The sequence below is a fragment of the Numenius arquata genome, chromosome 12, assembly GCF_964106895.1.
Source record: "Numenius arquata chromosome 12, bNumArq3.hap1.1, whole genome shotgun sequence".
Taxonomy (NCBI): domain Eukaryota; kingdom Metazoa; phylum Chordata; class Aves; order Charadriiformes; family Scolopacidae; genus Numenius; species Numenius arquata.
In genome coordinates, this window is record NC_133587.1 from 31,074,301 (window position 1) to 31,086,435 (window position 12,135).

Below are 12,135 nucleotides of genomic sequence, written 5' to 3' on the forward strand. Positions count from 1 at the left end.
GGCCGGGCACGGAGAGGCGGCAGCAGATAAGAAGTTTCGCCGTCAGTCCCCACCCGGTGCGGTCAAGATGGCTGAGGCGTCCCGGGGACCGGGCGGTGCGCCCGGCGGCGCCGGGCTCCCACCGCCCCGAGCGGGCGGGCAGCGGCGGGGCCGGTGCTGGGGCGGCCGGAGCGGCTCCTCCTGCCGCCCGCCCGAGCGCCGGGCTCTGCGGGCGAGCGCCAGCCGGCCGGTCCTCCCTCTCCGCCTCCTCCTCCTCCGCTGCCGCCGGCAGGGCGAGCCGGTCGCGGTCGCGCCACCTGAGCCGCGGGGCGATCGCGGCCGCGCCTCGGCACAACTTCTCGCTCTCCGGCCCCGGCAGCGCTGCTCCGGCCGCCCCGCTCTCATGAATATTTATAGCGAGTGCCGCCGGGCCCCGCCCCCCTCGCCTCGGCCGCCTATCACTGGGGCCGGGAGGGGGGCGGGGGGGCCGGCGCCGGCCCGCCTTAAGGTGGAGCGGCGGGCGCTGCGCGGTGCCCCGCGGCCGCGGGGGACGTGGCGAGCGTGCGGGTTGCTGTCTCCGCGGAACGCTCCCCGCCGGGTGCGCGGGCTGCGGCAGGGCGAGGGTCCCTGCTCCGGTCAGGTTCGCTCCAGGGGCAGCACAAGGTGCCTGGAGTCTCCCGGGAGGCGGTTTTCTCCCGAACCGCCGGGATCGGCGGAAGTTCGCTGCCGGCTGGAGCGCGGCACACGCCGCGGCCGCCTCGGGAGCGGCTGCTGCAGGTGTCGGTGCAGGCGGCGGGGACGCGGCCGGGCTGGGGTCGCGGTGGCACCGGGCCGCCGCCACCTGCCCTCGCCTCCGCGGGGCTCCCGCGTCCCCAGCGCCACCTGCGGCCCGGCTGCGGCTCCGCGCGTGTGCAACACGCGGTGCTGCGTGTTCCCCCGCTGGGGGTCACGGCTCGGGCTGAACAGCGGGAGAAAGTGTAAAATCAATAAACCAAAGACTCCTGGAGCGCAGGCGGCTGCGAGTACAACCGCGCTGGCCGGGCACGGCAGCTCCCTGAGCGGGTCCTGGCGCTGCGAGCACGGAGGGGCGGCTGGAGCTCCCCCGGGCCTGCGGGAAGCCCCCGCGGCCACCGGCAGAGCAGGCCCCGCCGCAGGTGCGTGTGCGCGGCCGGTCGGTTCGAGACCCCCGGGGAGGGGCCGAGCTCCAGCCCGGCGGCCACCGGAGCTCCCGCGGCCCGGTTCCCGCTGGGCCGCCGCTGCCCTCCCGTCAGCCCGGCGGCGGGGGCGGTGACTAGCTGAGGAGCCGCCGAGGGCGGGGTGAGCCGCCCGGGCCGCCCTCGAAGAGAGCAGGCAGAGGAGGCGCTGCGGCGCGGTGGCTCCTGCCGCTCTCCCCGGTCCGTGAGGGCCTGAAGGGGCTGAGGCGCCTCGCTCCCCGCGCAAGGCCGGCGCATCCCGCCGCTCCCGGGGCCGGTGGGGCGGCCCTGAGGGGGCTGACCGGTTTCCCGCTGCGGGGAAGGCGGGCGGTGGTGTCGGCCGCTCTGTAGTCGGACCACCTTAAGGGGAGCGGCGGCGGGCGCGGGTTGGGAGCGCGGCGGGGCCGCCCCGGGGGGTTGTCGTCCTCCCGGGACGGGGCGTTTGTTTGTTAATTGCCGCGCTGCCGCGCCTGGCGCTCCCGCTGGGGCCGCGATGGCTGCGATCGCGGGGAGCCGGCGGGGCGGAATTGGTTTGGGGCGATTGGCCGGGTTTGGCAGCGGGAGAAAGCGGAGCCGGGGCGGGGGGGGGGGCGGCCCGCCGGCGGGGGCGGTGCGGGAGCGGGGCCCGGGGGGCAACTAAAGGCTTGGGGCAAAACAAAAAAGCCACCCCGAGTTTGCTGGCGGTGCTGCCGGGGTCCTCGCCGCTCTTCTCCGTCTTGTTTAAATGGGCGCAGGGATCGCCCCGTGAGGAGGAAATGGGCGATAATGGGGCAATAAACACGTTTACTGGGTAATTTGCAAAACCCCTCCTTCCACCCCAGCGCCCACCTGAGGGAAGGTTTCGCGTTCCGACGTGAGAGATGGGTGCTTGGAGGACGTGGTCGTCCTCCGTGTACCACACCTCGGGCTAGGAAATTAAAAAAACCTCCCATTACTAAGTACGTATTATTATTTCGGTCAAAATCAGAACTTTTCCCAAAGTTCTCATGGTTATTTTAGTGCTAATTTAGTTAATGCCCTACTGAAAAGCGTTAGGAGATTGAGCGATGCCCAGCGAAGAAAACTGAATGAAAAATTTGTCATCTGGCAGAGATCTCCGTGAGTGACAGAGGGGTAAAAAGTCTCTTTTTAGACCTGGATGTGATTCTCCATTTTAGAAGTGACTGTTATGCTCTTGGCTGCTTGAAGAGTACCTTATTTAAAAATCTCTACAGAATGTTAAAAACGAGCAAGTCTAGTCTGGAGAGCTGGGTGAGTCTGTAAATTATGGCTCTGTCAGGATTCCTATTGCCTATTACAAAGTACCTTTTTACGCTGAACTTAAGCTCTACACTACAGAGACAGCAGATGTGAGGCGATGGCTTCCAAAAGCAACACAGATGCTGTAAAATTTCCATTGCAATATTTCAGCAAGGAAACTCAGGAGACATGCTGAATGCTACAGTTTAGAATTACACTATAACTCTCCTAGAAATAAGAGAATACCAAGTTTCTCAACAGTACACTTGGCTTCATTTTTACAGTCGATCATATGCTCTTGTTTTTTTTAGAGCGTGAAAAGAGATGCAGCACAAAGATACGGTGTGTCGTGAAGCTGTTCAGTAATAACAAAATTGCTAATATGGAACTTTATGGCAATTTAGTAATGATTGCATATCCAAATTCCCTAGTAAGACCATGGTCATTTTTGAAGTTGTTTTTCAGGTATATAAAACAGCACAGCTGCGGGGAGGCTGCTTTACTTTACGTGACTGAAAAGAAGCCTGGATAGCTCAAGGCTGTGGAATCACAGTCCGTTGCGTGTTCCTCATATGCTGAGACTTCCCTGAAGTCAGTAGAAGTATTGAGATGAAGGAATCAAGGGTCAAGTCTTTAAAATGGTTTGTGTGTTTATTCCAGAAAACACAGCAGCTGCTTTTTCTGAGAAGCTGAGCTTTGCTATAGCAATACAGATTACTTTAGAGCACTTTTTTTTTGCAGGGATTTCAAAACAGATGTCCAGTCATCAAATCATGCAGAAATACAAAGGCAGCAAGAATGTTGCAGATACTACAACCTTTTGCAAACCCTCAAAACTGCCAGCAAATAGGTAACTCTTCTACGAGTCTTTGTTGCCACAGATATTTGTACCACTACTGTTCAAACGTTTAGGCTTGTCACTGGCCCTCGTAACATAACCTGAAATTTTGTATGTGTCTAAGGCTTTGCATTTGGGATTATATGGATCACACCAAACCAGGTAATGGTTACTACAGGGCTTTTTAGTTTGAGAGATTACTAAACTGGCTCTTAAATTTTATTTTTTTAAAACTTGGAAAAAAAAAAACCCACAGAAAATATAAGATTTTAAATGGTATTTTGTTTATTCAAAAATAGATATGGTTAGTTTATGAGAGTGAAAAACTGCTTTTTAATTCCCACCTAATGTTCTCCAGAAAATTTTAGAGTGGCATTGCCTGCATTAGATAGGTAAATGAATGGTGCTTTTAGAAAGATGTTTGAAAAGAAGAACTCAGTCCATGGAAATTGTTTAAATAATCTTGTTAGAATGAAGCCTTGACTGAAGGCAGTAATTTCATGGATTAAATCCAGAAGGGTCTGTCTAGGCTGATCTCCTTCCTATCACAGGCCACAGAGCTTTATCCAGAGTCTGCCTACGCAAATCCTGGTGAGCTGCAAGACACAGGGGATTTTGAATGGCCAGTGCGTTGAACAACACTGTGAAACCAGGAACTGTAGAACTTTTTGAGGGCAGGGTACATGGGAACAGGAAGACAGAATGTTATTACAGACAGGTTAGTAGAGTATCTTACTATGGTCAGCTTTTCTGTGAAAGGAATCAATTAAAGGTAAAAGAAACTTTTTTTTTTTCCCAATCCAGCCCCTTCTCCTGTATGCCATAAGTGATCCAGAACCGGGCAACATGATGAGCAGTCCAAGTATGGGAAGGAACACATTGATTTGTACTTCTGCAAGTCTGCAAAGCAGAAATTATGAGTAAAAATCCAGCACTGTGAAACCTGCAAAGAAACAGGGATGGGCGAGTACAAGTGTGCATATATATCTTATATTTTGATGGATATTTTTCATTTCACACACACAAAAAAATTAAACAGAATTGACACATCTTCTGAGGCATCATGTATTTTATTGTGATTTGTGAGAACTTTTTGTAGGCAAGAGGAACAATGTTCTGTTTACATCTTTTCAGGGATGTCAGATCTGATCGTGGCTGGACACTACCGTGATTGGTTGCTGAGACATGAGAGAGCCTTTAGGCAAAAAGGAAATAGGCTGAATACAGTCTGCTGCAGTAGCTACTTCTGGAGTGCAGAAAGCAGGTTGCAGAGACGGGGGAGAAACTGTTGGAATGGTACTTTGCTGTCCCTTTACCATAAAGGAGGATGACAAAGTGATGGATTGGTGCTGTGTTCTGAGGATTGCTCCAATGGTGACCTGCACGTTGTGGCCCAGAATGTGGCTGGAGGATTTGCTGCTGAATGTAGGAGCAGACCATGATTAGACTTCTTCCTGAGGCTGCTTTGGATGTGTAGCCTTTGCTAGAGAAGCAGCACAAACAGCAGAATCAGCACAAGAAGTTAGGGGGAACAGCAATTTAGCATGAGGGCAACATGTACCGAAGGGCTTTTGTTCTCCCACACTATGCAGTTGATGATTGGGCTGCAATGTATTGGGTCACTCAGTGTAATTGTATATTGCTTCATTTCTTATTAATGAAATAATGGAGGAGGAAGGAATGCAAGAAAATACAGGTTATAAAGGTTATGAAAGAAAGTAAGTGTTCTTGAGGCCAAGCTTTTCAATTTTCCTTATTATTTTTTAAATTTTGCCCATCATTTAGCAAGCTTTATTTATAATCTACCTGTGCTACAGATTGTAAATACCTCATGGTGTGGTGTTTCACATGTGATACATCGTGTGACTTTTGAAGACAAATTGTCATGTGTTAAACAGTCTATTGATTCATTGTCACCATATTTGGAGAATAATACAAATATCATGCAGTTAAATAGCTAACCATATTAATATGTATGGACATAGAATTGTCTTCCTCTGATTGCCCAGGTAACGATCCCTTTACTTTCTGGCAACTGCTAGAACATTTGTATGTAAATGCACTCTTGAATCTCAGGAAGGTTCTTCTGGTCCTGGCTGACAAGGAGAGGCTTGGTCTCTGGGGATAATATGAGAGGATGCACACGCACCACTCTCTCCTAAAAGTCAAAGCTTGCCCAGATCTCTAGCATGCCAGTGACTCCTGCAGTGATATTTGTGATTCTCCATGCTCCATCAAAATGTCGTTAATGCTCACATGTGCTCAAATGGCACACACACCATCATTACTCCCAGTATGGGATCGGAAGTCCATTTGGTCGGTCTTCAGTTTTGAGGACCTCAGTTTTAACAACTTGTTTATAAACCCCTTCAAAGCTTCTGGTAAATATCCATTACTACTGCATTGCCATAGAATCATTTACATTGGAAAAGACCCGTAAGATCATCAAGTCCAATCATTACTCTAACACTACCAAGTCCACCACTAAACCATGTCCCTAAGTACCATATCTACATGTCTTTTAAATACCTCCAGTGTTGGTGACTCAACCACTTCTCTGGGCAGCCTGTTCCAATGCTTAATAGCCCTTTAGGTGAAGAAATTTTTCCTAATATCCAATTTAAACCTTTCCTGGTGCAACTTAAGGCCATTTCCTTTTGTCCTCTTGTTACTGGGGAAAAGAAACTGACATCCACCAGGCTTACCTGACTGAGCCGTAGCCACCTGGGGTGAACAACTTCCAAATAAAAATTACAATCTGGCCTTAAGATGGTATGGCGTGCATGTATCTGGTCTTTGATGTCAGATCTACTGAAGGAATTAAGGAGGCTCTGTATATTGATTTGACCTGTGTCAACTTAACTCTGTGGCATCTATGTCTGGGTTAGGTGACAGTGGACAGGGTGTAAGGAAGAACCACAACAGAGAAGCTGGGGAGTGCAGAGTTCTCTCTCATGTACTGTAAATCGGAGTTGGAGCGGCTCAGTTGCCACACTGCAAGGAGCCGTGGGACTCCTGGTGAGAAATCTCGCCCAGCCTGTGCACAGCTCTCTACTAGCTGCTCCAGCCTGGTGGAAGTAGGCATGAAAGAAGTAGATATGAAAGGCTTTGAGCCAAGGATGCCCCATCCGCAATAGGCTAGTCTGGGCTATCAGCGTTGATACGGAGACAAGATTAGGCAGTGTAGTCCACTTTGACTTAATAACTTTTGTTTGCATAAACTATATGGAGACATTAGCTTACATGTGTGCCCTCTCACGTGCTGTAAGTGAATGAAAAATTAATGAGGTGCTGCGCTTATGAGTAAGAAGTGAGCTGAAGAAAAAATGACGCACTGTTGAATGGCATGGATAAGAATAAACCCCAGATATAATGAGAAAGTGAAATTTATATAACTGATTTGAAGAGGTGCATGTGTCATTAAATGCTTGAACAACACAAAGTTGTTCATAAATTCTGACACTACTTTTTGTACCTCATAAATCAGTAATAGCATAATTTAAGGCAATAATGTTTTGCATGCATGTCTGAAATGGACATTTTTTAAGTTTCACTGTTTCCAATCCCAACTTTTAATGGAGGATGCAGAGTAGTAATTTTTAAAATATTGGATGACGATAAAAATCACACTGAGAAATTCTTACTGAAATTACTCATTGCCCTGGAGTTAAAATGGAAATAACAAACATATCTTTCATCACTCATTTGGAATATTTATTCTTTGTATTTCACTTACTCTAAACAAATTTTTTATCTCTGGAGCTAGATCCTGACTAATCCTTCACTGTGTTAATTTTGCTGCGACAACACATAAGTGGCTGGTGATTCCAAATATGAATAAGGACAGCAGGCTTGGGCTTGTGCTAATTTTGATGAATAAATTGGCCTCAAGAATGACAAGTTGTGTTAGCACTTTTCACTTTACAACATTAGACAGTCAAAGATGTTAACTCTGTGCAGGGAATCAGCATTAGGCAGTGTTTGGAACTGCTTATATGGAACTCTCAGGTGCCTAGTCTCACCACAAACTGGCTCTTAAAAACCTTTCTCTGTTTTTATTTTAGTAAAAGAATGGTGTGATTGAAAAGCAAAGTGTTGAGAGGAATTTCACTGTAATCGCAAAATGTCCCTCCTTTAGTTTTACCCACTGAGTTTTTAATAAGGATATTCCTTTGCCAGTTCCTTTGAATTTTCTTGGTTCTTAGTTGGTGCTAATGATGGCAGTAATAGTCCTCTGTGTGTGTGGTTGGGGAAAAGAAAATAGTACCCCACTGGTATGAAATTTTTTGCAGTTGTCTTTTGTGGGCTCACAAAAGATGCATTCTTGATTGATTTCTTTATTTTGCCTTCAGGGTGGGGGGATGCAATTGTACAGCAGGAAATAGCCACAAGGGAAGAGATGGATATTAGAAATTTAGTTCTAATATCGTCCCTGGTAGTATTAGTTGGGTGCTTCTCTGTCTTGATCTGGTCAGGGCCTGTTTCTGGATGAAAGGCTTTCAATTCTTCAAGTGGATTGTGGGGTTCCAAGAAAAGGGGTGATAACAGCCATAATGGGTTAGCTGTTATTCTCAATTTTTATTGCATTAGCCTTATCAAATTTATTCCTTCTGCTTAATTCACTGAATTAGAGAGCCCTGAAAGGGAATAATGAATGGAATATCTCATTTTCTTGCCACTTTGCCAATTTTGCTATAGAATTTTTTTGCATTACAGATTTCTTACGTAGTAAGTGTAGCCATTGTTTGAATCTTATCTTCGTCCTTTTGTATGTTAGGCTGGTTGGTCTTTTATAACTTAGGACTCGTAGACTAAGTTATCCCATCTAACGAGCCCTTACTGGTTTTGTTTGGTTTTAGCTCCTTGGCTTTTGAACAGTCCTGCTAACAGGACTGCTATGGAAAAATTGAAACATTTCTCTGCAGTTTAAACTTCTTCTGACTTGTGTACGGATGGATCTAGATGCTAGGTTTGAATCTGCAGGTTAATGAATAAGACCTTGCTTGACCCATGAAATTCCTGCATGAATTTTTGATTAAAAATGCAAATATTTTTTCATTTTTGTCTCAATTTTCCAGGAAAAAACTACATGCTTTGACAGAATTCAGAGGACTGGAAGACATTGTCTGAAAACTAAAACTTCTTGATCTGAAAAATGTTACTGTAGTCCACTTCCAACATTAGCATCTGGACACGTGCTGGTCCTATTCTGCAAGGCTGAGGCTGCGAAGCACCTTCGACACTGTGCCATGGTCTTTCCTCTTTGAATGGAGTGCTGGAAGTAGGGAATCCCTCAAAGTGATCTGTGATTGGAGTTGCCATTTAAATGGTAAGTAGTTGATAGAGGGGATCTGCCACATAAAGCAGGTAAGCCACAGATTTAATGAGATGCTACACTAGAATTTCCTAATAACATTTTTGTTTTCAATCAAAATATTTTTGGTTTGTAAGTTTGGCTTTTTGGTAAGAAAAGTATATTTGCAGAAGCACATACTTAGACATGCCAAAAAAAAACAACAACCCAACCAAAAAGTGTTTAGCTGAAAGCCTCATTTCCCATCAAAAATAGATACAGTGGAAAATTTTCAAGCAGCCCTATATTTAACCTTCTTGGATCAAAATTCAGTTGTTGGACTGAGGGAGGCTCACAGAGGTTTTTTGCTGCTTTTGTTAGGGTGTCTGTTTTTTCACTTAGGACATCTGTCTGCTTTTCCAGCTATATTCAACCTGGTTATAATTCTTTCTCTTGCAGCATTTCGCAGTGCTCAGAATGCTAGTTCCAACTGGACTCAACTTGCTGGGATATGTGCAAACTCAAAGTTTCTTTCAAGGGGTGCATCAATCTTACTTTTTTATTTTGGCTGGGTTTTAATAAGCAAATATGAGTACCTGTATCCACTGAACACTGAATATGCACAAAACATAGCATCCCTGTGATACAGTTCTTAGTTCTTTGCCCAAGGTAGCCTTGCTTTGGGATGTTGTGGATGCAAACAGTCCACGTGAGTTTAAGGGGTAATGCACTAAATGCTTAAAAGAGAAAACCCATTGGGCAAGGTAAACAGATAAATCACATCAGACTTGGGAATTCCTGAGTGGAATATAGTTGAAGGCTGGGGAGTTAATCTGGGAAAATACTGTATTTCCTTTCTTTGCTCATGCTCTCTCCTCTTGGCTCTGACTTGTGGAAGCAGGATACTGAGATAAAGGGACGTTTGATCCCAATTGGTATAGCCATCCTTGAGTAAGAAGAAGTATAATGAGAAAGTGGGGGCTTTGGCAATCTGTAAAACAGAAAAGTTTATCAGAAATGAAACTCCTTCCTCCAAGAAAAGTGTAAACCAATCACAAAAGATATGACCATAGGAACAGAGAATTTAACCTGAATAGGTTGGGATTCTGGAGTCTCAAGCTTTCTGTTGATTTCTGTTGATTTGCTTTTGCAGCTTCCATTTCTCATTCATTTCTTCTTGTAGCAGTAAGAATCTGCTACAACTATATCTTAAATACAACTGTGAGCCTTTTTGAGTGTTTTTCCAGAGTTGGTGGGTAGAATGTTAGTGTAAGACTCCTGCAAAGTTCACTGGACTTTGTATCAAGACAAGAAGAGAAAACATAGCTAATATTGAAATTCAGGGAGAAAAATTGTTAATATGACCTACATTGGTTTTAGTATGTGTTATGTTCTGTCATTAATTCAGTGTTAGAATGCAGTTTGTAGCCAAAATCTATCAGCAACTGGCAACATGTGGTGTTTCTTAAGCAAAAGTTGATTGTTATTCTTTATTGCTTGTTTTGCATCTTAGCACTCTTACAGAAATACCTTTCTTGATATTTTTAACTTTGTTTTCATGGCAATTTAATTTAGATTGCTTCATGACTGCTAAGCAATACTATGCTTTTTAGCCTTCACAGGCATTGATGATCAAATCTGTATATGAGCATATGCTTAGTTTTGTAAAACAGCAGCTCATTTTTTTCTGTATTTTGAATAAACTCTTCAGAAGTTTTAGGGTTACCTGAAAGTAGGTATATCTAGTTATATTCCTGTGTACTTAAGTTTATTTGGTAGTTATATTGACCAAAATAGATGATGTCTCTTTCATTTCTTTTCCTGACAGGGTATACATTTTTCCTTCAAATTTTTGTCAGCAGAATTTGATTATAGTACGTTGTTGGTAGATTACCAGTAATTTCCCTCTTCCCTGATATTATTTTAGAATTATTTAAAATAAATATTTTCAAGAAAAGCTAACAGCCAGACAACATTTGAAAGGAAGAAATAGTTTAAGTATTGTTGAGAAAGAGATTCATCACTCTAGTGCCAAAGTTGTGGCAGGAGAGAGCATATAGAAAGGAAAGTACAATATTGAAGTATAAAAGTGAGCTCCTAGGGTACAACTTTCCAGCTGTTCATGTGTGGAATCCAAATACTTTTTGAAGCATAGTGCTACACAGTCAATTAGCTTTACTTCAAGTAATTATTGTATAAGGAAGACATTTTAGTACATTAGAATTCATGCGTTGGAAAAAGTAGCAAAATAAATGTATGTCCAGGTTTTCCTAAAAATGCAATGAAAATATGCAAATTCTTTTAAAATGAACTCAGAAATTTTGTGAAGTGAAAGGAGAGATTGTAGTCCTGTCTCTAAAGTGTGTCAAGAATAGCGAGAATAGTGCAACCTCTCTCACATCATTTGTATGCCTTAATCTGAATCTTAATGATAGTGTCAAGAAGTGAGAAGTAAGTGGAGTTGCCAAATCTGTCCACTCTTTTGAAACTGGAAGAATTGTGGGAAGTAATTGGGTGAGAAATAAACATGTGTTAACAAGTAATTGGACTGAGACTATTAAATTTCTTTCATTTAAGTAGTAGGTAGTAACTACTTAAACTTCAAGGAAAAGAGAAGATTACATCCTGCGAAACTTTCTCATGCAAAATAGTCTATCCTCATGTCAGTGATCCTGGTTACTTTAAAGTGTCTGCTTGATTGAGAAAAGGTTTGTCAAATCGGGTCTTTAAATGGGAGAGGGGATTAGGAAACAACAGACAAAATCCAGCTTGCAGTGGGAGTTAACTTTTGGAGGTGTGGGGCAGAGAATGAACAATGAGCATCACCATCTTTTCAATGCTCAGTACTATCAAAACTGGTTTTCTTACAGGCAACCCTTTATTGGCAGAAAATTTGTGAAAGAGTCAGTGATGGAAAATGCTCTGGTAAAAAAACATATAAAGATTCTCATGCCAAAATCCAGAGAGTTACGAGATTTATCTTCTACAGATTTAGGACATGATGAGGGTAGATTGAAAAAGTGTTTCTGTGCTTAAAAAGCCTAATTACTATTGTGTATATCAGTCTCTTGTCTGTTTTATACAGCTGTTTATGCTATCTCGCTGGTGCTTTTGAAACAAACTATTTTTACAAGGATCACTAATTTGGATTGGGATATAAGAAATAGTTGTTAGTTTTATGGGTAGTAAAGCTGAATATCATAATTTGCACTTTTAAATAAGCTGCTTCATTCTGTGTGTAAAACAAAACAACTTCGGTATGCTTGGCTTTGTAATTAACAAATGTAGAGCTGATAAATAATATCTTCCCGAGTATGATGCATGGAGATTAGGTTAGACGCCGTTACAGAATAATGGGATAATAATAATTTTCTTAAGAGAGTACAAAAACAGCATCTAAGTTTCAGCTGATGTTTATTGACACACAGCATCAGTTGGGAGCCCCATCAAACTTCCTATTCTTTTCTGTTTACCACCTCCTGCTTTTATTTACAGTCAGCATATCTGTTAATTAGCCTCAGGTAGAGCCAGTTCTTCTAAAAAGATCTCTTGTCTTCCTGGTGATGGCCCCATGAGGTGACCATGTACACACA